The sequence below is a fragment of the Equus przewalskii genome, chromosome 18, assembly GCF_037783145.1.
Source record: "Equus przewalskii isolate Varuska chromosome 18, EquPr2, whole genome shotgun sequence".
Classification (NCBI taxonomy): Eukaryota; Metazoa; Chordata; class Mammalia; order Perissodactyla; family Equidae; genus Equus; species Equus przewalskii.
This window is the reverse complement of record NC_091848.1, coordinates 15,075,409-15,100,193: the sequence shown is the minus strand read 5'-3', so window position 1 is coordinate 15,100,193 and position 24,785 is coordinate 15,075,409. Positions and strand designations below refer to the sequence as shown.

The 24,785-nt window shown below is 39.2% G+C and overlaps 1 protein-coding gene across 8 annotated transcripts in view; it reads right to left on the bottom strand.

Annotated features, from left to right (window-relative positions):
- Nucleotides 1–13,187, bottom strand: part of NLGN1 (neuroligin 1) — an 829,283-nt gene extending 816,096 nt beyond the window's left edge. The window contains exon 1 of one of the 8 annotated variants that reach the window (XM_070582358.1): nucleotides 12,392–13,187. The gene's annotated coding sequence lies outside the window, so the exon portion shown is untranslated. Of the gene's footprint in view, nucleotides 1–11,068; nucleotides 11,675–12,391 lie in introns of those variants that run through there. The other 7 variants (XM_070582369.1, XM_070582365.1, XM_070582363.1 and 4 more) reach the window with 7 other exon arrangements.
- Nucleotides 13,188–24,785: the final 11,598 nt, after the last annotated feature.

Below are 24,785 nucleotides of genomic sequence, written 5' to 3'. Positions count from 1 at the left end.
CCTAATAGCAGCATCGCCTCACTCTTGTCCTTCTCAGGTTTGAGTGGTAGAGGGAGGGCCCCATGAGGAGAGGGGGTTCTACAGAGCCTCACGCTTCTTTGGAGTTTTAGAGAAGACTGGTGAGGGAACGACACTCTACATTGAATACCAGGACTATTCCCAGCATATTTCTGACCGGCAGAGTCGTAATGCACTGATTCAGGACAAATTATGACCATGTTTATGGAGTTCCATAGAAAACATGCTCATGCTCTTCTGACTGATTCCTTCCCTGTTCCCACGGCACTGGTTATTCTAGCCACTGATTCCCAAAATGAGCTGCTGTTTTTACAGAGAGTGGATTCAAGGAGAGTCAGAAAGGACATGTTGATTTCATGTGCAATTTAGTAGAAACAGAGGAATGTATTTCACTTGAAACTGTACCTCTTAGACCTTAAAATGTTACAATTTTCTGAGTTATGATGAGGATGATCGCTGGGTGTTAAAAGGCAGGTAGTACCAACTAGGGCCCCTCTCCCTTAAGCCAATGGGACATTTCAATTATAAATGTCCTGTAATCAGCAGATCTGAAAGGAATGACTGGAGAACTATATTGAAAGGGAGCATGGGAAAGAAGATCTATTTGGGGAGGCAGAGTATTTCCACTACTTCCTGGGGAGAGGGTGCACAGATCAGAAAACAATATCCAGGCAGGCTATGAAAAGAAGAACCTTTGTGGGGGCCGGCCCAATGGCACAGCAGATAAGTTCACATGTTCCGCTTTGGCAGCCCAAAGTTCGCCAGTTCGGATCCCGGGTGCAGACATGGCACCGCTTGGCAAGCCATGCTGTGGTAGGCGTCCCACATATAAAGTAGAGGAAGATGGGCACGGATGTTAGCTCAGGGCCAGTCTTCCTCAGCAAAAAAAAAAAAAAAAAAAAGAGGAGGATTGGCAGCAGATGTTAGCTCAGGACTAATCTTCCTCAAAAAAAACAAAAGAAAGAAGAATCTTTGGTTTGATGACAATCAAAAGATCTCAGATTGATTTGGTATCAACCAGTTATGAATAGACAAATGCTTACAAAATTATATTTTCCATTTTAAATAATTTAATTTGTTTCCTGGTGGAAATGAATTTCTTCTGATATGAGTAATATAAACCAGTTTTTCTGAGGACCTGTTTATCTCAGGATAGATATATAACTTATATTTCTGATCTGCAGCGGTCCTAAGCCAAACTACCGAACACAGAATGAGATGGATCTTTTCAATAAGCTCCTTTCTTTCCCATAATAGTATTTCTCAATGTGAATTGTTTTATTTTTTTTCACTTTTGAAAAACTCTAGAAAGACCAATTCCCTCCACTACCTGTCCGCTTCCTAATTTTTACTGTTTTTGTTCAAGCAACGCTTCGCCCCCTCTTCTCCATTTATCCATATCTCAAACTCCCTCAAGTAACACTTTCTTCACTAACCCTTCCTAAAAATAAAACTCCCTTCTATATAATTTCTGGCAATTATTGCCTGTACTTCTAAACTAATAATTCTATAATCACAGATATATATCATATGTGGTGCTGATATATGTATTACTGTCTTCTATGTAAAATTGACGCATGAAATCATTACATGAAGACTGGGATGTTTGAGTCCAAGATCTATCAGCGTATCAACCAAGCAAGTCATTTCTTATCTTGGCCTCAGTTTTGTCACCTGCTAACTGAACAGGTTGGCCTGTGATTGTCTAAAACATCACTATGGCCCTTTCGGCATCTCAGCTGGAAATACTACTGTATATTTATTGAAAATTAAAAAACTGAATTATACCTTAGCTGTGATTTCCCCCTTAAGTCATAAAAAAGTGATTGCAATGTGAATATAACCTCAACACCCTATTTAATGGTCTAAGATTTTAAGCCATTAAATAGTATTGTCTATCTTAAATACTAGTATCTTGAATATTTTTCCTATTGGCAAGGTGACTTAAGTAGAGGATTAAAATAATTTAATTAATTTTTCAATAAAAATCTACTTACTTGCAGCAATATTATATCTCCACTGCACGCATTTCCCTTCTTTAATTATATTGAAAGAGAGCTTCAAAAATATCTAGTCGAAAAAAAAAAAAGGGAGGGTTGTCTTCATGCTCTATAAACCAATTCACTTTTATGGCAAAATAGGTAGATGAGAGGCAACACTGTTTTCTTTGTAGTAACTGCAGCTACAATGAGAGAAAGGAGAGTGGCACACCTCCAGAGAGCTTGTTATTCATCAGAAAGTAAGTACCCAGCTTTCTGACCACTTAAGAGCCGTGGCAATTTTCAAATACAATACAGAGAAGAAACACTGTTGTCTGTGGAATTGCACAGTAAGAATTGTCAAGATATATCCATAAATAGTAGCATCTGACTGATCTAACCCAAGACTCCTCTTCCTTTTATCCATATTTTTTTTTAAATCAGAGATATGTGGTTGAGTAATGATAAAAGGAAAAAAGGAAACTTCATTTTTACCTGCCAATTTTCCCTTGCATTTCACTGATGACTCTTTTTAAGCAGAACATTTATATATAGTGATAGTTAATTCCTCGTGGAAGTTTCCTTTGTTCTTGATGGAAAAGGCATTGTCTCCTTGCCTCTTCCCACCTTTGCATCCTTTATTTGGCTTTAATTTATTCAGTAATCTTTCTCATCCAGCATGTTTGAGGAGAAGGGTCCTAAATCCTAACTCTTCTGTTGAACCTTCTGCATTGCTTACAGTTGTTTTAAATAACACATATGTATGTGTAAACCTCCAAAACTGTAAAATCTTAAAGCTATACAATATGCAATAAATCTTAAGGCTATACAATATATATTATATATCTTAAGCTTACCAGTTTAAAGTAACACCTATTGTAACACCTATTATTACATATTTATATAATACCAGCTTAAATATATATTATTGTGAACATCCTTTATTACTGGTTATCTTGACCCAAAACAGTTCTGAGAGCCAAAGGACACATTTAATTTCAATTAGTCCAATTATACATTTTAAACCTGGAAACGGAGGCCCACAGAGATGAAGTGAATTACAGAAAGTGACACAGATAATTATTAGAAGAGTCTGCTCTACAAACATAGGTCTCTTGATTCCTAGTCTTGTGCTTTTATCATCCTACCATTATCCATTTGGAAAACTAGCTACATTTTATAAACTGCAAACTGGTAGGGTGAGTAGAAAATAAAAAGGGATAGAATTAGATTCTAATCATACTGTCAAGAATTATGTAGTAATCTCTCTTAGCCAAATGCTTAGAGATTAATTAAATAGTTGGTTAATTAATAATCATTATTGCGTTGGCTTGTTTAAAAAATAAGGACATGTAGTAACATTAAAGTTGCTGTATTTCATGAACTCTGACATACTTTTTTTTTCACCTTTAACATCTCTGAAACCAGGGTACATTTTATAATTCCTTACAGCCAATCAACAGTGAAGGCACAGCTGTCATTGCCCTTGTGTGTGAAAATTGGTTGTATTCTACTTGTCATGGCCAGAGATACACCACTTCCAACATTTCATGACAATTTAAGGAAGGAACATGAGATTTGGTTGTTTTCTGAAAATCTTCCACTGTCACATTCTAGTAAGATCAACAAAACACCAGTATCAAACCTTTCAGAAGGTATCAGCTGCCTGGACTGAAATCCTGAAGTCAATCATGGCACACTGTTAAGAAATGGCGCATCATCAACACACACAGACTACTGTCCAGAAAACCATGGCTATGGATGGCTTTAAGCCAAAGAACATGATTCAGAAGAGTGAGAATCTGAACAGGAAAAAGTTTTCTGAATTCTTAAACCACTGTATTCATTAACATTATACTTTTTATACATGTACAAGAGTGATACATGGCTGTATTATAAAAATCGACACCTAAATCAAAGTTGCTTTTTATGAAAGTATAAAATAAAAATTCTAAATGACAGGGAAGCATTATATAATGAGTTATCTGGGGTGTTTCTTCTTTCTAAAGTGTATGCATCCTATAATCAGTGGTTCCTTAGTTTTGATGAACTATGGTGTATTAAATATAATTAAACATTTTATTCCCTGAGAGAGGCTTCAGGAACTTGCCATACCTAGAGTCAATGCTGTGAACCATAATTATTTCACAGTGGATTTGTTGATGTACAAGATATTGTCGAGGTCCAGAGGAGAGAAGGTCAGATAGATGCTCAGAAAACATACTCCCCTGGTGGTTTTCACTTGAGACAAGAGTGCCCATTAAAATGTGGATCTATTTAAACCCAATTTCACTATGCTTCCATGTTCAAATATACCTTCTATTAAAAGAAAAGGAGAAGCATCTGTTTCTGACCCCAAACACAGATGGAGTTACTAATTATCATTTTAAGTTTGATTCAAAATCAGTTCCCCTGGAGGCAAGGAGCCCAGATCAGAGGTAGTTGCTGTGGTGCAAACAGCTTCAGGCGTGGAGCCTGAAAATAGAGCACTGGCGATGGAAAGATGCATTCTAAAATGCTTATGGTGACGGATGGAAACTAGACTTCTGATGGTGAACATGATGCAGTCTCTAAAGAAGTCTGTAATGATGTACATCTGAAATTTACATAATGTTATAAACCAATGTGACCTCAATAAAATAAATTAAAAAATAAAATAAAAGGCTAAATGCAAACCGAGAGGATAGCCAATGTCCATCACAAAATTTGCTTTGAAACAAAGAGAGATATCAAATCTATTCTTTCTAGCTCATGGTTCTTTTATGTCCTTGACTTTGGTGTTAAAGCTTATTTGTCCCTTTATATTGGGGACAAAGTTATTGAATAGGAATGAGGTTATTGGCATTCTAAAGCTAGAGAAGAAAAAAGGTTGAAAAACAACTGTTACCCCATCATATAGCAAAATACGTATAATGAGTTCAGCTTATTTATAATTTCTCCACCTTCCCTGACTTAGTTTCCATCTGTCTGCAAACTAAAATGTGTATCTCCATCAAAATGACTCAAGCACCACTGTTAGCTCCTTTCCCTGAAATCCTACTGCACATGTTGATGGGAGCATAATTCAGCTGTTTATTGCACACAATACTGCCTAATTTCTAACATATATTCATTCAGGAAAAAGACATTTATTGAGTGATATATGACAGCATTCATTTGGCTGTACATGCATATATACATGTACATACACATTCTTCCCCTTCCAAAAATAATGTGAAGCAGCTTATGATAAAAAGCCCAAGTACAATAAAATCTTGAAGCAAAGTTTAAGTTAAAAAATGGATTCAAATAACGAAGCAGGGTAAAAGGAGATGGTTAAGGACTCCTTTTTCAATTGAACACAAAATTGACTCTGTACTTCTGTGAAGTCAGACAAAAGAATGAAAATAAAGCTTTCCTTGTTTTTAAAAAAAGACACGTAATGTCCAATGAGAGAGATGCTCACTGGCATGTGAGCTGAAAATTAGACCCCTCCCCTAACTCCTCCAAGTAAACAGTTATGAAAAGCAGAGTGGCAATTTTAATTTGGGCATAAATGATAACAAGTCCTCCTGGAAGAGAGTAATTGGCAAAAGGGTTCAGTCATTTCTCTCATTATTCCTAAATTATGACTGTAAGATCATGTGACAAACACAGATTATCTATTTAGTAAGAAGGACATGCTCTGGTTTAACTATGATTATGTTATATGATGTAGGTATAAGTTTAAAAGGTAGGGTTTTGGATTTAGACATGTAATGTAGCATATTTTAGTGACGGTAATTCCTTCCAGGGCCCATTTCTACCTTTTCTGATTCTGCAGGTAGTATTAAAAAAAATCTCTGAAACATCATAAAAGCAATCACTCTACATCAGAAGCATTCAGCCTGATATGTATACAGTCTATGTCCCCTGAGTCAAAGCCCATTTCATTCCTCTGTGTGTGTGTGTATGCATTTAATTCTAATATAGGCATTCCATTAATATAAGAAATTTGAGAAGGACAGGGCACGATTTTTATGTACACCCTATTAGGTACCTTAGGTTACAGCTATTGCCTTGTTCCTCCCAGTTAACAAGAACTCCGATTTTGTTTAAGTGTGACATTGCCATGTCCACAGACATCTCCTCCAGCCCCAGGAGAAGCACCATGATGGATCAAAACCAATCATGTAATGCATCTCTGCTAGTGATTAGTTCAGGAGCGGGATGTGCCATCGTGTTTGTCAATCAGGCAAAAAGGGAAGTCTGCTGATAGCTTCTGGAAAACTTTTCTGCTCATTTTGGTGAGAAGACTTCCCTCTTCTTTTTGCTTTGAGTAGGACTGTTTGAAGAGGCAATGTTTGCCTCTGTGGTAGCCATATTGTTTATCTTCTTTCCAAGAGAGGGAGAGAGGAGAATTATTGCAAAGCTATCCCAGAGCCCTCACCTCCTTGAACTGCTGAGTTAGCTAACCCTGGACCAGCAAACCTCCAGAATCCTTGGTCTGCAAGATAATGAAAGTCTTTACTCTTTAGGCCTTTAATTGGGTATTCTGTTACTTGCAGTCAAAAATCTCTCAATAGACACTATATTTTATATTTCTACTTTCTACACAGAACTGAGCAAAAACCAGCATTCAACAAACTCATAGAATGAAAGACAAGGGTAAGATGAAAAAAGAAACATTGTAATCAATCAAACAAGGTCCCTCATCATCACAGCAATGTTAATATATCTTTGTAAAGTAGACTTCTTCCCTATAATGATATCGAGTAGTATTTTTTTACCACACTGAGGAAAATAATTGAGCAACCTAATTTAAAGTTGCTATAGCCCATATTAACACATCTGTGCAAGAAACCATTATTTTACTTAACGTCATCACTAGCATGTACTATCTTTCTCAACACAAGCATTAGAAAGGAGTTTTAAAACAACAACTCTGCATTTTTATCTCCTTTGACAACATTTCTTATGATTGACCACTATCTAATTTGTAAGTATGAACAGGAAACTTTATTGCTTTATTCAACATACTGGAGGAGATGCTGTCTGACAAAAAAAAAAAAAATGTTAAGAAGAGCAAGATCCTCCAGTCTGCCCAGCTACTCTCCATGTAAAATCCCATCCAGTGGAATTATCACAGTTATTTCCTCAATATTTAGGTGAAAAAATTGTATCAACCCTCTTTTATAGCTGTTTATTTTTTCTTTACATTTTCTCCTTTCTAAAGTATTTAGGTGAATTTTACATATTCATTTATTCTGTCACAGTGGAAAACACTTCTAATTTCCAACCACAAATCCATTTCCTCTTCTTCTTTATTTTCACATTCTGATTTTATCCGAGGTAGTGGTACGCCACACTAAGAATGTATTTCCCAACCTCTCATACGCGTAGAGGAGGCCATCTGACACAGTACTGGCAGGGATGTGAGAATGGAAATCTACAGGGAGAATGTCCACGTCACAAAGAAAGAAAAAACGCTCAAGGGGGAGGGTTGTTTGCCCCTTATTCTCCTTCTTCTTCTTCTTTTTTCTTTTTAACAATCTCATAAAGAATCCTCTAACATTTATGAAGCAAGAACCAAACAGATCCCCACCACTACTACACTGTGCAGAAAAAGGTAATTTCCTTTCTTCTGACTCTAGAGCAATTGTTTCAACTCAGGATGATTTTACCTCTAATTGACATCTGGTAATGTCTGGAATACTCCTGGTTGTCATAACTGGATGGGTGGGTGGGCTGTGCTACTGGTATTTAGTTGCTAGAGGCCAGGGATGCTACTGAACATTCTACAATGCATAGGACACACCCTACAACAAAGATAAAGACTTATCTGGCCCAAAATGACAAAAGTGCCAAAGTTGAGAAATCCTGACCTAGATAACTCTTTTTCATCTTTCTTTGCACCTAGGAAGCAGACATGATGCTGGAGGCACAACAGCGATCTATGACAATGCAAAGAAAAGTACCAAGATGATAGACATCTGATTCCTTGATTAAAGGTTTAAGCACTGTCTTCTCCAGAGTTTTTATTCTGTGAGATACACAAACCCTTATTTGCTTAATCCACTGTTAGCCAAGTTTTCTGTTGCCTCATACCCAAATGTACTTCTAAATAATAGATTTATTATTCATTTATGGCCTACTTAAGGTTCAGACATGGGGTTAAGCATTCTGAATGAAATGATGAATCAAGTAGGGTTTTGGACTTCTGGAAACTTACTATGCAGTGAGGGAGTCAACCACCGGGAAGTGTGAAAGGTGGGCTACTCCTGGTCTGAATAACACGTTGTGGGAGCTCAGAGTAAGGGTACAGGAAGGAAGCAGGGTGGGGGAGGAAAGACCACTGTAAGGAAACAAAATGTCCCACAATTGGGGCAAGAAGTTTGGAGGGAGTGGGGGAGGGTGGAAAGCAGTCCATGAAGAAATACTCGCATAAGCAAAGCAAAGAAGCCTAAAATGGCATGTAGTATTGGGGAAAATAGTAAGAGCCCTTTGAATGGGATAAAGAATAAACTGGGGAGGAGTTCCAGGCGGAAAGTGTTTTAATCTAAAAAAGAAAGTAGACGAGTAAATTGTGAAGAGTTGAATGCGTCAGTATTCTGGACATTAGCATACAAACTATAAGAAACTATTTGGCCTTTGTTAATAAGAGATCCACAGACCAGAACTTTGCTGTTTAGAAAAAAAATAAGTTTGGTGAACTGGACTTGAGTGATTCCATTTACAAATATTTAAAATATAATAGGAATCATATCATCCTATTGACAATCTAATAAGTTGGAAACAGCCATCAAACTTCACTTTGAAATATTTTAAAATGTGGCAAAAGTGTATTGTTGAACTGTTGTGGTCTCAAATCTTACTGTTAATTCCAATTGTGCTTTGCTTATAAAAACTACAAATTAGGAGCTGGTCCAGTGGCATAGTGGTTAAGTTCGCATGCTCCACTTTGGTGGCCCGTGGTTTGCTGGTTCGGATCCTGGGTGCAGACCTACACACCACTCATCAAGCCATGCTGTGGCGGCATCCTTCATAGAAGAACTAGAAGGATACACAACCAGGATATACAACTATGTACTGGGGCTTTGGGGAGAAAAAAAAGAGGAAGATTGCATACCTTTAAAAAAAACGAAACAAATGCAAATTAGTATTTGTTAAGTAATTCATTAAATAATTCCTCTGAGTAAAAATTTAAAAAAGGAATTCTAGAAATAAACTATTACTCTGCTTTGCTAAAAAATGTTAATATCTATTTGTTTCAACACATGGAAACCCAGAGAGGTATTTATCAATCATACCTAACTGCATTAATATTGTCCCACAAAAAGTTGTTAATAACATTAAAATTTATGTGGAAACTTTAAAAGAAAATACTCAGAGAGCTTAGATTTATATCTGTATTCTCTAGGTTCAGCTATTTAACTGTCCTGTAAAAAATCTTAAATAATAAATTTAAGGAACTTTGAAGGAAGAGGTAGCTCCTGCCACTGGATGACCATGTGGACATAATACAAGTGGGAATAAAATATGAGGAGCTCAGGGTTGGAAGAGACCACAGAAAGTCAGAGAAGTCATCCAGCCATGCAAAGAGTCGTCAAGCCTTCACTCTAGCTGCCGCTAACGCAGTTCTCAGCCCACCTTCTGTGAGTGGACACTCCACCATCAACTTCAAAAGAATTCAGGCACTGATATTTGAAAATACGTTATACCTAAATGTAAAAGGAAAATTTCACAAAATGAAATCCCACTGAGGGAATAAATGTAAGATTGACAGAAAGTACTTTGGGGGTGGAAGGAGCGAGACTACAGAAAGGAGGGGAGCTAGAGAGGGCTTTTCTCAAGCCCACACTGCAGGAACTCCAGCACAGTCCGCTGAAAGACTGACTCCCTCAATTTCTGCTTATGTTAAGAGGATTGGAAAGACTAACTGTAGAATAGCCAAGCTTACAGAAACACTTACTTATTTTAATCAAACCATGTAATCAGAAGGCCTGAGTGACAATTAACTTCCACTTTCTCTGTCAATCCCTCAGCAGTGGAGGTAAACTCACATTCACTCTCTGCCAAGGGCACAGTAAACTTAACGTTTTTGTATTTAAGATTTAATTTTTAAATATGTGCATGGTCCTTGCTTCTGAGCTCGTTTCAACAAGCTGGTGTTCTGCTAGGTTGCAAGAGCTGATTGAAATGCCGAGATATTTTATAGGTTTTACACTCAAACGCATGTACCCACATCTTTTCTTAGTGGTATTTTTATATCTATGATCCTATTTATAATTAATTTTTGAGAAATACATTGCAATCTTGTAATTTTCATGTACAGCATGACTATTTAAGCAAAAATAGCCTGCTGTAGTTTCAGTATGAAAAGAAGAAAAATGAGTATATTAAGTATCAATAAAAATGCAGAGTAATAGACACAGGGTTAGCCATCTAAATTCATGTTTCCTAAGTTCTACATGTATCACTCTGGGCCTGGCAATGAAAAAAGAAATGGTATAATACCTTTGTGGAAGCCAACTGCTCATGATTTAGAATAATCACAAATGAATCAAATATTAGACAGTTTGCCTCATCTCTCTAACACACTAACGACCTCCTCTGGAATAAATTCTTCCTAATTCAAAATTTCAACCTAAAGCATTTTAAATTCACTGCAGGTGGTTTTTCATTTCTACTCACAAAGCATTGTGCTGGACGGTCAGGAGCCAGTGGAGACCGTTTTAAATGTTTGGACTCCCTTCTCTTCCCAGGGGAGTTTAATGCCCAATAATGCATAATCTATTAGCTGCTCATCGCGGGGGATCTAAGGAGTGACATCTTGACTGGAGCCACGCAGATCTGAAAACCACTTTGCAGGAAATGTTGTGGGGAAGAGCAACTTTCTTATCCCTGTCAAACTAAGAGCCAGAGCCACCCCCCTGAACCAGCCTGAGGGCCTGGGGAGAGCAGGAGGCTGAAGGCAGCTCCTCTGCGCTCCGCCCGGCGTCAGGCAAGGGTTTTCTTCTGGAGGCAGCATTGCTCCTCCATCTGCTCAGCCTCCGTATTTCGCCAGGAAACCCTCCCCGCTCTCTCGTAATCCTTTCCTTATTTTTTGGTACCTCTGTGCCGCTTTCTCGGCTCTTGGTCTCTGTGATCCCTGGGCACAGCTCTAGGTTGGAAAGCTGCAGTGACTGGGGCGCCGCTCTAAGGCGATGGAGGAGACTGCACGCGTCCGCCCGAGCTCGGGCGGCGAGCGCGCCTCACACTCGCTTTCTCCCTTTTCTCCGGGTCTCTCCGGCTCGGACGGGCTCTCCCGGCCTCCGATTCCCGACTCCGGCTCGCCTTTCTTACGTGCTCTGCTCACGCCGGTTCCGCGCGCTCGGCGCCGGCCGCCCGGGAGTCGGCGCGCGGACACGACGCCCCCCGCCCGCAGGCCGGGACTCGGGATTGAAGGGTCAAGGCGCCGCGGGGAGGCGGGGAGGAGGAGCGAGGAGAGCGGGGCAGGTGGGGAGCGCGGGGGGCGGGGCGGGGCGGGGGGAGGCGGGAGAGGGAGCCCAAGGAAAGAGAAGACGCATCTGCTCTGAAAGCGCCAATGAAGAGAGGACGGAGGGGGCAGGAGTGGAGAAGAGCAAGGAACACCCACCAGGAGGGGTGGGCAAACGGGCAATTTACAAACTGCCTGGGCGAGAGATGGTGAGCGGAGGAGGAAGGAGGTTGGAGAGCGAGAAGAGAAAATAAAGGCAAGTTCCCACCTCTCCCCAAAAAGGTCGAGTCTGAAAACGCCTCCCCTGAATGGAGAGTTAAACAGGGACTGGTCCTGTTGTAAAGGGTGGATTTAAAAAGGAATTAAGAGTCGTGTAGTTTTCTCCTACACTAGACTCAGCTCTGTTTCGTGCAACTCTGGTAAATGACCCTCCAAGTAAAAGGAATTGGCTTTATGCAGAAACGGAAGCTGAATTTCCTCCACTGAGGTCCCGGATTGTTTTTAAATGAAAACAAGCGTTGGGGAGGTTCCATGAACCCCAGTGCTGAAGAAACCACCAGTTCATTAAAGTTCATTATTTTTTATTGCTTTTATTTTCGTCAGAGGATAGATGTGAGGGCTTGACCAAGAGCTGTTTCAAACAGCTGTCTAGGTAGCATTATTTTTCAAAAAGACAAAATGTATTTCCTAAAACAGCTAAAAGGGGACTGGGAAACAGTTACCCGGCTGGGCGTGAAAAAGGGAAGCATTTAAACTAACACGATTGCACCTCCACTCCCCCCACCCCCAACACACACCCCATCGGCACTGGAAAAGGGTTAAGGGTACGGAGGAGAGAGCAGGGCAGGGTTGCTGGAAGGTGGGGAAGGAGAGGGAGAGGCAGGGAGCAGGAAGTTCTCGGCGATCCCCGGGATTACGATCAACGCCGGAGCTCGGCGGACGCAGGAAGCTCCCTTACCTTTCTTGCTAAGCCCCGTTTGCACCTGAGCTGCAACCATAAATACTTCGTGATGTTTAGTGTGCAGCCAAACGATGGCCGAATGTTAAACAATTCTTCACGCTCCCTCCCCTTTTTAAAAAACAGGCTCAAAAGACTGTTAATACTGTTCTCGTTATCCATCGGCTCCAAAACATTCCGCTTTGTCGGGAAGAGAGAAGAAAACCAAGCGCTTGGGCACGCGTATATGTATTTATATATTACGCGGTCAGTATATAAACATATATACGTTTTCTGCATATAAATCCGAAAAGAAAAGCACCACAGACGCCTCTGAAAGCGGGAGGGGATGGGGAAGAGAAAAACTTGGCAAGCCAAATGTATCCAAAGATTTCGTACCAGGAGCCACCTGCTTCAATATGCAGAATTCCCGAGAAGATTTAGAGGGAGAAGAAAAAAAAATTTAAAAATAAAATAAAATACCCAAAACACACACTTGAAACTGGAAGACGCCTAAGATGCGTGGAAATGGAGAGGATGAGAAGATCTCCTGAGGGTACAGATCCGTCAGCCAAGTGAGCAATCGCCTCCGAAATATCACAGGAGGGGAGGTGGCTGCAGATGCGTCCCCTGCTCCGGTCCCCGCCGCCGCCGCTGCTACCTGTAGACACGCGCACACACACGCGCGCACACACAGCACAACCTCCTCTCCCTCTATCCCCTCTCTCCGTAGCGTGGCCGGGTGCGGGAGTCCGAATCAAGCTAGACTCATCCTCCAGACCCTGTCCTGCCCGCTCAGAGCCACGATTCCCTCCCCTGCCACCCCCTCCTCGCCGGGTATATTGCCCAGCATCCCTCCTCTGCAAGCCCCCTCCCCGGGGCTGGAACGGAGATGGCGGTAGGGTTGGGCTTCGGGGGCGCGGGTCCAGCAGTGTCAGACGTGATGCTGGTGGTGGTCCCGTCCCTCCCTTTACAAGTTCCGCCCTCCTCCCTCCCTCCCCCCACGGCGACCGAACATCCTCCGCCCGCAGCGCCCGCGGCGCCCACGGCGCCCACGGCGCCCACAGCGCCCGCGGCGGCAGGAGGGGTTAAGGGCTCCGGGCGTCACGTGTGACGTTCACCAAACCACTTGGAGGAGCGTGTGAGTGAAAAGGCACGGCCGCGGAGCCGTGAGGCCTCGGACGTAATGAGTTTCTCTATTCCCGGCGTCCCTGTGCTCCCTTTCCAGGCGTTTTCGTCTTGGTAACTGAGAGTAAGGAGTTGGAGGCAACAGCCTTTTACTGTGCCTCTTCAGTTTTTTTCCCTTGGGAGATCTCTCGCCATCAGATTCCCCCCTATTTTCTGTTTCCAGCAGCTAGAGGCAGAGTAATCTCTGAATTGAAGCGTCGCTTGTAGCCCGTTTTGTGGGAGTAGTGTCAATGCAGCGCCACTGCCCTTGGCCTCTTCTCGCTGGCTGCGCCCACATCTTCTGCCGCTGGATAGGTGATTTTTAAAAACTCATCATGGCTAATCAGTGTCGGCTTTTGTGACGGCTGTGACAAACTAGACCACAGTGTTTACACCTACCCACCTCCTACCAGCTTGTCTATGTGAATGTTAAATACAAGTGAGTAGGGGGCCAGGGCCCTGCCAACTGAACCCTTACATTAATTGATTGCAACGTGATGTAATCAAAATAAAAAAGAAAATCCACTAGTAGAAGAAATCGATAGGAGAAATCTATGACACTTGGTCTGGAAAAGTGTTTTCTATTATTGTTTAAGAGCGTGCTTCATATTTGTCAATCGCAGGTATATTTTAACCTGTAAAATCCAGGTAAAAGAAAGAAACTTTAAAATAACCAACACTTAGAATGCAGTTGCCCTGAAAGTATCACTTCATTCATTATCGTAAATAAAAAACCTAAGCTTTCAGCATGTGATCTGATTTTCAAAAACAATCTTAAATATGACATATCGTTCCTTCTCTTTAGAAGGAATTCAGTACCACATTTTCATGACAGTTATAGAATTCAGTCTATCTTGTCATTTTTCCTTTTTTAAAAGTAACCTAGGTGATATGTTGACAAATAGTAGATTAGGATATTGCTTCCAGGAAAGTGAAATTTCATTCAACTAAAACATGTATCTAATTCTTTCTGGCAGGTCTGCCCTGCCCAAGTTTGTCTAAATGTTAAATCCTGTGAAATTTCTCTGGAATTTCCCAATTCTCTGGGATTTCCCAGGAAAAGAAATTCCAATTCCAATATCAAAGTACCTAATTAAATGCTTTCAACTTCCATGAGACCAGACAATGAAGGTAACCTGATAGAGGGTATTATTATGACAAATGCAGAATCAAACTTTTAAAAAAGAGATAAGGATGATTTGATAAAATTTTCCGTTGTAATTTACAGAATGCAAAGCTTTGTGTACTCTGTCATATCCCAAGGCTGTGGCACCACTTTCTAAATGTATCAGCTGAGGTTAATATCAGAACCCTAAAGGTAACGTGTGAACATTTTTCATTTGTAATATTTGGTATTTATAGTATGAGATTAACTTAAATAGGTTCTATTGTGTTTTTTCGTTATTCTTTCACAGCTACATTTTAAAAGCTGGGCACTTTTGTCTCATTTGTATGAGTTAGTCTTACAAAAAGCCCAAGAATTTTAACAAAATAGAATTGTCACATAAACAGCATTTATGACTATCTGAAAGTACAGGCAAATGAGCCAAACTTCTCTTGCCCATTTTTCTCCACTTTCCCAATCAAACCCCCTGAGGGAAGTAAAGCCAGTCCATCCCATTTGATCCCACAAGCAATTAAAAAGCACAAAGTTTTGCTTTTTATTTTTTTCCTGTTTTGTTGGTATGCAGTTGAGAGCTGGGACTCCAGAATTAGATTGCCTGAGTTTGAATTTGCACTTAATTTGTTATTGCCTGGTGCACATTACTTAATCTCTCTATACCTCAAATTCCACCTCTGCAAAATGGAGATAATAATAGCACCTACTTTGTAGAGATGTTGTGAAGGTATCCAAAATAATTCATGGAAAGCACTTGGCACAGATTAAGTGATTTTCCAGTGTTCACTCTATTTTTGGTATCTATATGATGTGTTTCCTCTTGTAAGTCAAACACCAGTATATATAGTGACATTTGGGCTTAGTGTCATAGACTGATCATGAAATTTGGTTGCATACATGGAATCTACAACATGGAAGTCATCAGTGACTTGAGAATAATTCCTAAGGGCTTCCTTGCCTTCTCTTTTTCCCATGGTATTGTATCTGTATCTATCTTCTATTAACTAATTGTAGTGTAAGGGATTGTAGTAAATGCGGATGATGAGATAGAAAACATTGAACTCATGAATAGGTGATAAAGGATCAATAAAATGTAGCAAGTCGGATTCAATTTACATTGCAAATCGTGTGGTCTTCTAGGCTGTGATGTTAACCATGCGCAAGTTAATGCCTTTTACCATGTCAGATACTGTTTGGAGCGAATACTGGGGCTCTCTGTAAAGTCAAATACAAATTAAAACCCTGTGAAATTTCTCTAAACACATCTGCTTCTCTGCAGATTTGGAAGGAGACCTTGTATAACACATATGTAAAGTATTACCATTTTCTGAAAATATTGGCTCAAAAGAGCCCATCTATTGAGTGGAAGTGGGGGAAAAAATCACGGGAAGAGTAGTGAAATCAGCTTTTTGTGGGTACTGCCTAATTGTTGTGATGGTAAAATTTCTTTTCCTGGAAATAAAAATGAAAATATTGAAAAAGGAATTTAGGCTTCAGGGTGAATATCATATTGTATTTTCAGACATCTCAATATAGTAATATGCAGTCCAGAAAGTCATTAACTGGGAATATTTTTTCCTCTAGTAATTATATATATAAAGAAAATTAAAAGGCATATTCTTCTAAAGTAAAGAAAAGGCAAGAGTATTACTCATCCTTTGGAAAATCCCAAAGACTCAACAGCAGGAGATAACATTTTTTTTTCTTTTCCAAGGGGCTTCAGAAGAAAAAGTATTAATAAAATGCTATGCTTAGATGAAATTTTACTGCAACTTTCCCCATAAATCTTATGTATTTTACTTAAAATGGGTTAAATATAAATAATATACTGAGAAAGAGTTTATAGCGGCGAAGAAAGTTCCTATCTCAGCTGTGAAAGAAATAAAAGATACAGCCAAATAATCAGTGGAGTTGCGGAGTGGACCACTTACATAGCTTCCTCGCAGTGTTTTATTATTACCTGGACGAAGGATATAGATGTTATTAATACAGAAAAGACAGATGTGAAACTTCTAGGATTATCAGCATAGTCAGGTAATGCACGCTATCCATTTGGCCACAGTCAGCCTGGTCTCCAACCCTAGGCTATTACTGCCTCTTCATCCCATACAGTCTGTACAGCATGGCCCAATTAATCTTTTTTAATCTAGCCCATACCAAGTCAAACCATTTTTGAAAATCCTCAATGAACTTTTATTTCCTATCATGTGAAATACAAGCTTCTTATCCTAGGACATGAATTCAACACACTCTCATTCCCACACAGCTTTATTCAGTTTTCTCTCCCATCACTTCCCTAGTTCCTAATCTTTATATTTCTCCCAAAAGATAGGACTCACCGGTCTCCAAGGACAATTCTAAGGATTTGTTCGCTTGGACTATCCACATCACCATCCTTACCTAATGAAAACTAGCAAAACTACTACCTTAAAGATCCCCTCAGGCAGAAATTATTTTTCCTTACTTTAAATGTAACTAATGTGCACCTCCTATAATGCAATTGCATAGTCTGTCTTCTGTTATCATTATTTCTGGATCTTTTGTTTTTCTCAACTTGTTTACAGGATACAAACAATTTCTCATCCCAGGACCTTTACACCCACCATTTCCTCTGCCCAAGCCTTTCCTCCTCCTGATGGCTGTGTGATTTCCTCTTTCATTCGTATAGGTCTCTACTCAGATATCACCTTCAAAAGATGTCTTCATTGACTACTATCTAAAATAGCATTCTCCTCTCCATTCACTCTCTTGTTCCTTATATTTGCTTCAGAGTACTTATTATAACTTGATTATATTTATTTACTTATTTATTATTTGCTTCTCCTCACCTGAAGCTAAGTGCCTTAGCCTGTTTTGTTTACTGCTGTTTGACAAGCACCTAGAAGTATGCCGACTCGTTGTGGTGCCCTGTACTTGAACAAATGAGTAAATGAATGAATGCGGTCAATTTGATTCACTAATAGAAATTTGGGGGACATGATTACAGACTAACTCCAGCTTCAGCCAATAATTGTACATAAAGGCATAAGAATTTGCTCAGATTTTCTTGAAAGACATTCTTTAAAAAAGTATGTCTTACTTAAAATACATTAAAGCCATAATTAGAGGACAGCATCCCCACTTTGTTGAAAGAAGGTTTGGAATGGGCATATATTAGCCCCAAATGTGTTCATAAAGCAATGATACCATACTTCCAAAGATAGTCTGTCCATTTAAGACCCAATGGTACTTTTTTACATATGGCTTAGATTCCATATTTGCTCATTTCCCAGAGTTTTACTATTTTAAACATTGTATCTAGCTAATGTTTTTGTCTTAAGTTCTAAAATTCTTTTTTTGTAATTCTTTAAAATTTTGAAATTTATAGAAGCAGTTATAGAAACCTAAAGTCACATTTGTAATATACCATAAATTTAGTTCTTGAATAAATCAAGAATGCTTTGTATTAGTCAGTAAATGAATTCTCACTCACCAGTCCTCTGAGTGCCAATCTGTACCATTACCTCCTAATTGAAGATCAGAAGAACTAAGAGCCATGTTCCCTTTCCACTGGTACAGTATCTCTGAGACAGATCATACCTAAACCACATGACGCCTTCATGCACAATACTAAAAGACTTTCCACGGAAGGACATTCCAAGCAGAGGAGCAACATACATATGAGCTCACTAGAGTGCAAAGTGTGTTATTAAAGGCAAGCAGCTCAGTTTAGCTGGAGCATGGAAGGCATGTGGAGGAGTAACAAGAAATGAGTTTGTACGTAAGCAAGATCAGATAATAATGAAGGAACTTGTGTGTTAGACAACGAAGTTTGGGAACCTGGCACTTAGGCAGGGCCACCGGAGAGCCTTCAGCAAGGCAGTGTGATCATATTTGCCTTTTAGAAAAGTCTGTTTGTAGCAGCTTGGGGAGTGGATTTGGAAGGAGAGCTAAAACTAAAAGCAGGGAAGCCAGTTATGAAATTGCAATAATATACAAAAGACATAATGGTGTCTGAACTATGTAGCAGCAATAACAACAACAAGAATTTAAAAGTAGTGCATTAATGCAAGAAAGATTTGGAAAATGATTGGCTGTGGAATGTGAGAGAAAGTTTAAAAGATTTTGATTTTTGAGTTGGTGTAACTGGATGAAGGGTTCTGTTAATCTCAGCTTTATAAAGTAGGTGTTTTTTTGGTTGTTTTTGTTTTTGGTGAGGAAGACTGCCCCTGAGCTAACATCTGTTGCCAGTCCTCATCTTTTTGCTTGAGGAAGATTGTCACTGTGCTATCCTGTGGCAATCTTTGTCTGTTTTTTGTATGTGGGGTACCACCACAGTGTGGCCTGGTGAGCAGTATGCAGGTCTGCACACAGGATCTGAACCTGTGAACTCCAGGCCACCAAGGCACAGTGCACGAACCTAACCACTATGCCACTAGGCTGGCCCCAGAAGTAGGGATTTTTAGGATACCTATTGCACAGATGGAGAAACTAAGACTCAGGGGGTAAAGTTACTCGATCCAAGGCATAACAGTTTAAACTTGAAACTGTGTCCTCTGACCCCAAGTTCAGTTAACTTGCCACTATCACACACAGTCCTCTTGAACTTAAAAAGATCAGATATGAGAACATGGATTTCAAATGTTAGTTGGTTAAAGTTTATATTTAGTATGGGTTCAGAAGAAAACTATTTGAGCTGGAGATCACTGGCAAATGTCTGAAGTTTAGGTGTCCTGTGATGTTAATTAAAAAGAAGTTAAAATGTTTGATGTCAAGAACTGTCTAACACTTCAAGAAGCATAGAGAAGAGACAGAGAGAAGCAAGCAAAGCTGCAGGTAGAAAAAGCTCAATTGAGAACTGAATTTCTAGTTAGTCTTATAGGATCAATTTGATTTAAATATGTGGAAGAAAGGATAAAGCGTTAATGGCTTTAGATAAACAGTAGCATTTTTTAAGAAAGATAAAGAACTGGCTTCTGGTAATAGCTGAGTAAGATCCTATTAGACTGACCTTTCTGAAGATATCAACTATAAACTCTGGACTTAACACTAAAACCAGGAGCTACATAAAGGCACTTTATAGTAAACAGAAGCAGGCAGATTCTTGTAGGAAATCCACACACAGAGAAGGGTTGTTGTGTAGAGTTAAGTTTTCATTTTTGCAGCTATTAGCCTGGAGCCAGGAGCAGTCAGTGTGGTGGGAGAACCAGTGATTCCTTTGTTTGGGGAATCAGATGACTGAATCCAGAGGAAACTGGGAAAGTAGGGAAATCTCAGGGAAAATATAAGAGACATAAAGGGGGATGCTCAAGTTCTGTCTGTCTACATGTTTGATGGACCCCTGAACCACATATATGTGCAACTGACCCGTAACAGTTCAGTTCAAGAAAACAGATTTGAATTCGTGTTGGAGCTATTATGGGTCTCCACAACTTACTTATAATGTTCAAGATATAATCCAAAATTATCTGACATACAAAAATTTAGGAAAATAGATGTATTTTCAAGAAAAAAGAAAATCTGCTGAAACCAACTCCTAAATTATTTCTATGTTGGAGTGAACCAACCAGTATTTTAAAACAGCTATTATAACAATCCTCAATGAAGTAAAATAATATATGCTTGCAATGAATAAAACAAATAGGAAATTTAAGCAAACATAAACGATAGAAAGAACCAAAGGACATTCTAGAACTGAAAAGTACTATATACATGAAATAAAAAATCGACTGACTGAGCTTAAAAGTGAAATGATGGAGAGGACTGAGGAAAGGGTCAGGGAACTTGAAGGTAAAACAATAGATATTACCCATGACAAATAAAAATGGCAAGTAATAGGATATATTGGAGTATATGAGGTAGCCATTTGGTGTAAACCTAATTCGGCCTGACCTTGTCTTTCCAGAAGGGCCTGACCGAGGCCGTTGAGCATGCATTGTATATCTGCTTTAGAGATTCCCTATGGCAAGAGCAAAGGCCCTTGAGATAAAGGTGCAACTTCCCTCCCCCTCCCAACGTTGGCATTCCCTTAAGGATTAAGCATCTTTCCTTAGGCTAGAAACTGATTGCTGGGCTCACCTGTGACCACCCAGCTCGAGACAATAGACTTGCCTCCTGCTACACCCTCTGAGATAGCAGACCCACTACCTGCTGTGTCCATCAAGTGCTGTGCCGACAGGGCAATCTTGTGACTATTGTGGGAGGGACATTTCAATCATATGTAAAGCACCCTCATTGAGGGTTATAATCACCCTGTGTACCCCCACTTCTTTGGAGTGCTCTCTTCCTTTGTGGAAAGACTCTCCCGGGTTATAATCCTAAGATTCCAGCTCAGAATAAACTCTCCCAAATTTTCATTTATAGATTGGTTATGGATTATTTTCGTCGACACCTAATAGAAAGAACAGAGAAAATCAAAAGAAAATAGATAGATAATATAAAGCAGTCCCAGAAGAAGAGCAACAGAACAGGGCCAAAAAATATTTCAAGAATAAATGGTAGCTGAAATGTTCATATATTGCTGGTGGTACGCAAAATGGTGCATCCACTGTGGAAAATAGTTTAGTCTTTCTTATTACAATAAACACCCACTTGCCAGAGGATCCAGCCATTCCACTCATAAGTATTTGCCACAAGAAATAAATGTATAGGTCTACACAAAGATGCTAATTTTCATAGCAACAGTTTTTTGTAATGCTTCCAAACTGAAATCACGCCAAATGTTCATTAACTGGTAAATGGATCAACAAATTGTGTTACATCCATACTTTGGATACATCTCAGCAAGAAAAATGAACAGAATATTGAAAAACACACTACAAAAACAAATCTCAAAAGCATTATGCTACGTGAAAAAAGTCCAACTCAAAAGGCTGATTACTTCATGATTCCATTGATATGAAATTCTAGAAATGGCAAAACTGTAATGATAGAATGAAGATTGGTGGTTGCCTACTGCCACGACTGGGTGGTCAACCAATTGCAACGGGTCATGAGGGAACTTTTGAGACTGGTAGAAATATTCTATATCTTGATCATAGTGGTGGTTCTAAACCAGTATACATACAGTAGCCAAAATTCATCAAACTCTACACTTAAAATGGTTGAAATTTATTGTATGTAAATTATACCCTAATAGAGCTAAGTAAAAATAAAGAAATGGCTTGTAGTTAAGGAGCTAATGTTGTGAAATCTTATGGGAGATTTTGCAACTAAGTCCAAAGCAACTTGGACTTAGTGTGGTTGGCAGTAGGAAAATAAAGTTTTTGTTTACGAAAAAGAAATCCATGCTTTAGGAAGGTTAATATAACAGCAGAATATATTGACAAATAAAAATGGCAAGCAATAGGATATATTGGAGTATATGAGGTAGCCATTTGGTGTAAACCTAATTCGGGCTGACCTTGTCTTTCCAAAAGGGCCTGACCGAGGCCGTTGAGCATGCATTGTATATCTGCTTTAGAGATTCCCTATGGCAAGAGCAAAGGCCCTTGAGATAAAGGTGCAACTTCCCTCCCCCTCCCAACGTTGGCATTCCCTTAAGGATTAAGCATCTTTCCTTAGGCTAGGAACTGATTACTGAGCTCACCTGTGACCACCCAGCTCGAGACAATAGACTTGCCTCCTGCTACACCCTCTGAGATAGCAGACCCACTACCTGCTGTGTCCATCAAGCACTTGTGACTATTGTGGGAGGGACATTTCAATCATATGTGAAACAGCCTGTTTGGGGGTATATAACCACTCTGTATACCTCACTTCTTTGGTGCCCTTTCTTCTTTTGGGAAAAAAGGCCCCGGGCCATGGTCCTCAGATTCCAGCTCAGAATAAACTCTCCCAAATTTTCATTTATAGATTAGTTATGGATTATTTTCCTCGACAATATGATAGACTAGAAGAGGAAGCGATATAGTCTAAGAAATCTATTCAGGTGATCAGGTCAAAACTTACATGTTAGCAATTGGAATAGAAAGGAAAGGATACATCTGAAATATTTCAAAGGAAGAAACAAATAATTTGAGATATTATTCATTAATAAAAGGAAAAATTTAAAACCCCACACATGAATGTAAAAATAAAATATGAAAGCATTCACCCGAAGTACTTTATCAGTGTTTATCCTGGAGAGATAGAAAATGTTTTTTACTTTTTATACTAACTACATAGCTACCCATATTGAATACTTACTCTATTTCAATCACTCCCCGTTTATCTTTCTTGACCCTCACAATTAAACTATGAGGTAGGTTTACTAACTGCATTTTATAGATGAGGAAACTGAAGCCCTGTGTTTAAGTGAATTGTTCAATATCACACTACTGAAACACGGTACAGCCAGATTCAAGCTAAAGTATGGCACAAAGTCCATTCTTTTTTAGCCCTAGACTATACTGAAAGAATAAATTATCAATATCCTCACACACTGTAATGAAATCAAGAAAAGTACAAACTGAGAAGGAACCATTGAATTTTACAATAATTTTGTGGGAAAAATTTTGAGTAGAAAAAAAGAGGAAGACCACTGAAGCTAAGAGAACTAATCAGAGAATGAATAGAAGGCTGATACAACTTTGATTACCTAATATTTTTCCTCAATATCTGCAATGGTCTTGCATTTCCATAGTTAAAACACAGAATACCTTTCAACATCATCCACTCTTTTTAAAATGCAACTAGTAGAAACTCAAGTCCAATTAAGTAAAATAAGCAAACTCCCCAAAAGCAAAAACATAATTTATTCGGTTATGTAACTGAGAAGTTCAGGTGCATTGAACTCTCACCATAAGTGTATTGAGAGGCTTATCTGAGGTCCTTAAGTTTTTCTCTTTCCTTTTCTTCATTCTTTGGCTTGCCTCAACTTTATTTTCAGGCAGTCTCTATGTCTGGGGCAGGATACCTGTCAGCGACTCCAGATATGTCCTTCAACTTGGCATCCCCTGGGAAAATTACTTTGTTATCTCTGAAAAAGAAACCCTGCGGAGGACTTTAAATGACTTTGCTTGGATCACACGCTTCTTTCTGTGACTGGAGATGGAGTTAGTTTGCTTTACCAAGCCCAGAACACACAGTATACTCTTACACCAAGTAATGGGGCCCACCAGGATTTACATGTACAGTGAAGCCTGATGTAGGAAAAGGCTAGGATGGTTACTAGAAGAAGAAAGGTGAAAAAGCTTTCTGGGCAGAGTTAAACTACAGCTTAACAATAGTTTACCACACACTGCTCCCATTAATTAGCTCCTTTCTAGTTCCTTCTATCTAGCAAAAGTGGATTAGATGTTGTGAAACCACGTCACGTGCTTTCCCATCTCTGAGTCTGTTCAATTTGTTTATGCTACTTTGAGTTCCTTCTCTAAGCCTATCTGATGAAAAATAAACTCTAGAAACTAAGGCATTGAATATATTAGGTGCTTAATGAATGTTCATTGAAGGGAATTGTCTAAGTAATTCATTAGACATGCAGGAGACAAGAAGACACACAAGGTGGAGTCACTGCCCTCAAAGAGCTTTTAATTAGGAGGTTAGAGAAAACACATATACAGATAACCAAAGTACGAAACAGAACAATGCAAGTGAATAAAAAGAGTAATGGGAATTCAGGGAAGGAAAGGATCAAGGACGTCTGAGGGGAGGGCGAAATGCACTTTAGAAAAGGCTTTGTTAAGAAGGAAGTATCTGATTTGGCTCTTAAAAGTGATTGAAATTCAGTGTCTATTTGTTTTGAATGAATAGATGAACACATGAATAAAATGATGTAAGTGAACAAACAAATAAAGCATATAAAATTTAGATCATCCAAAAAAGGAAGAAAGATGAACGTTTTAGCTCTAACAGGTTGTGAAGTCAAGAAAAGATTTTTTCCTTTTTTTTTAATTTAGGGAACTGATCATGTTTGAAGAAGAAAGATATGAAATGGGATATAGTAAATTCACTAAGAAAAAATTGGATAGATGTAAGATTTAGGTCTAGAAAATGTGAGGAGAATGAGATCCAGAAAACAAATGGAGTTTTGAAGTCAAATCTTTTAAGAAAAAAAAAATCTTAAATGGATTCAGGAAAAGAAAAAAACAAACAAGAAATGCTATAAGAAGATGCCTTTCTTTAAATTATTGGCTTAAATTTAAAATGGCAAAGATCAGTTCAGAGTGG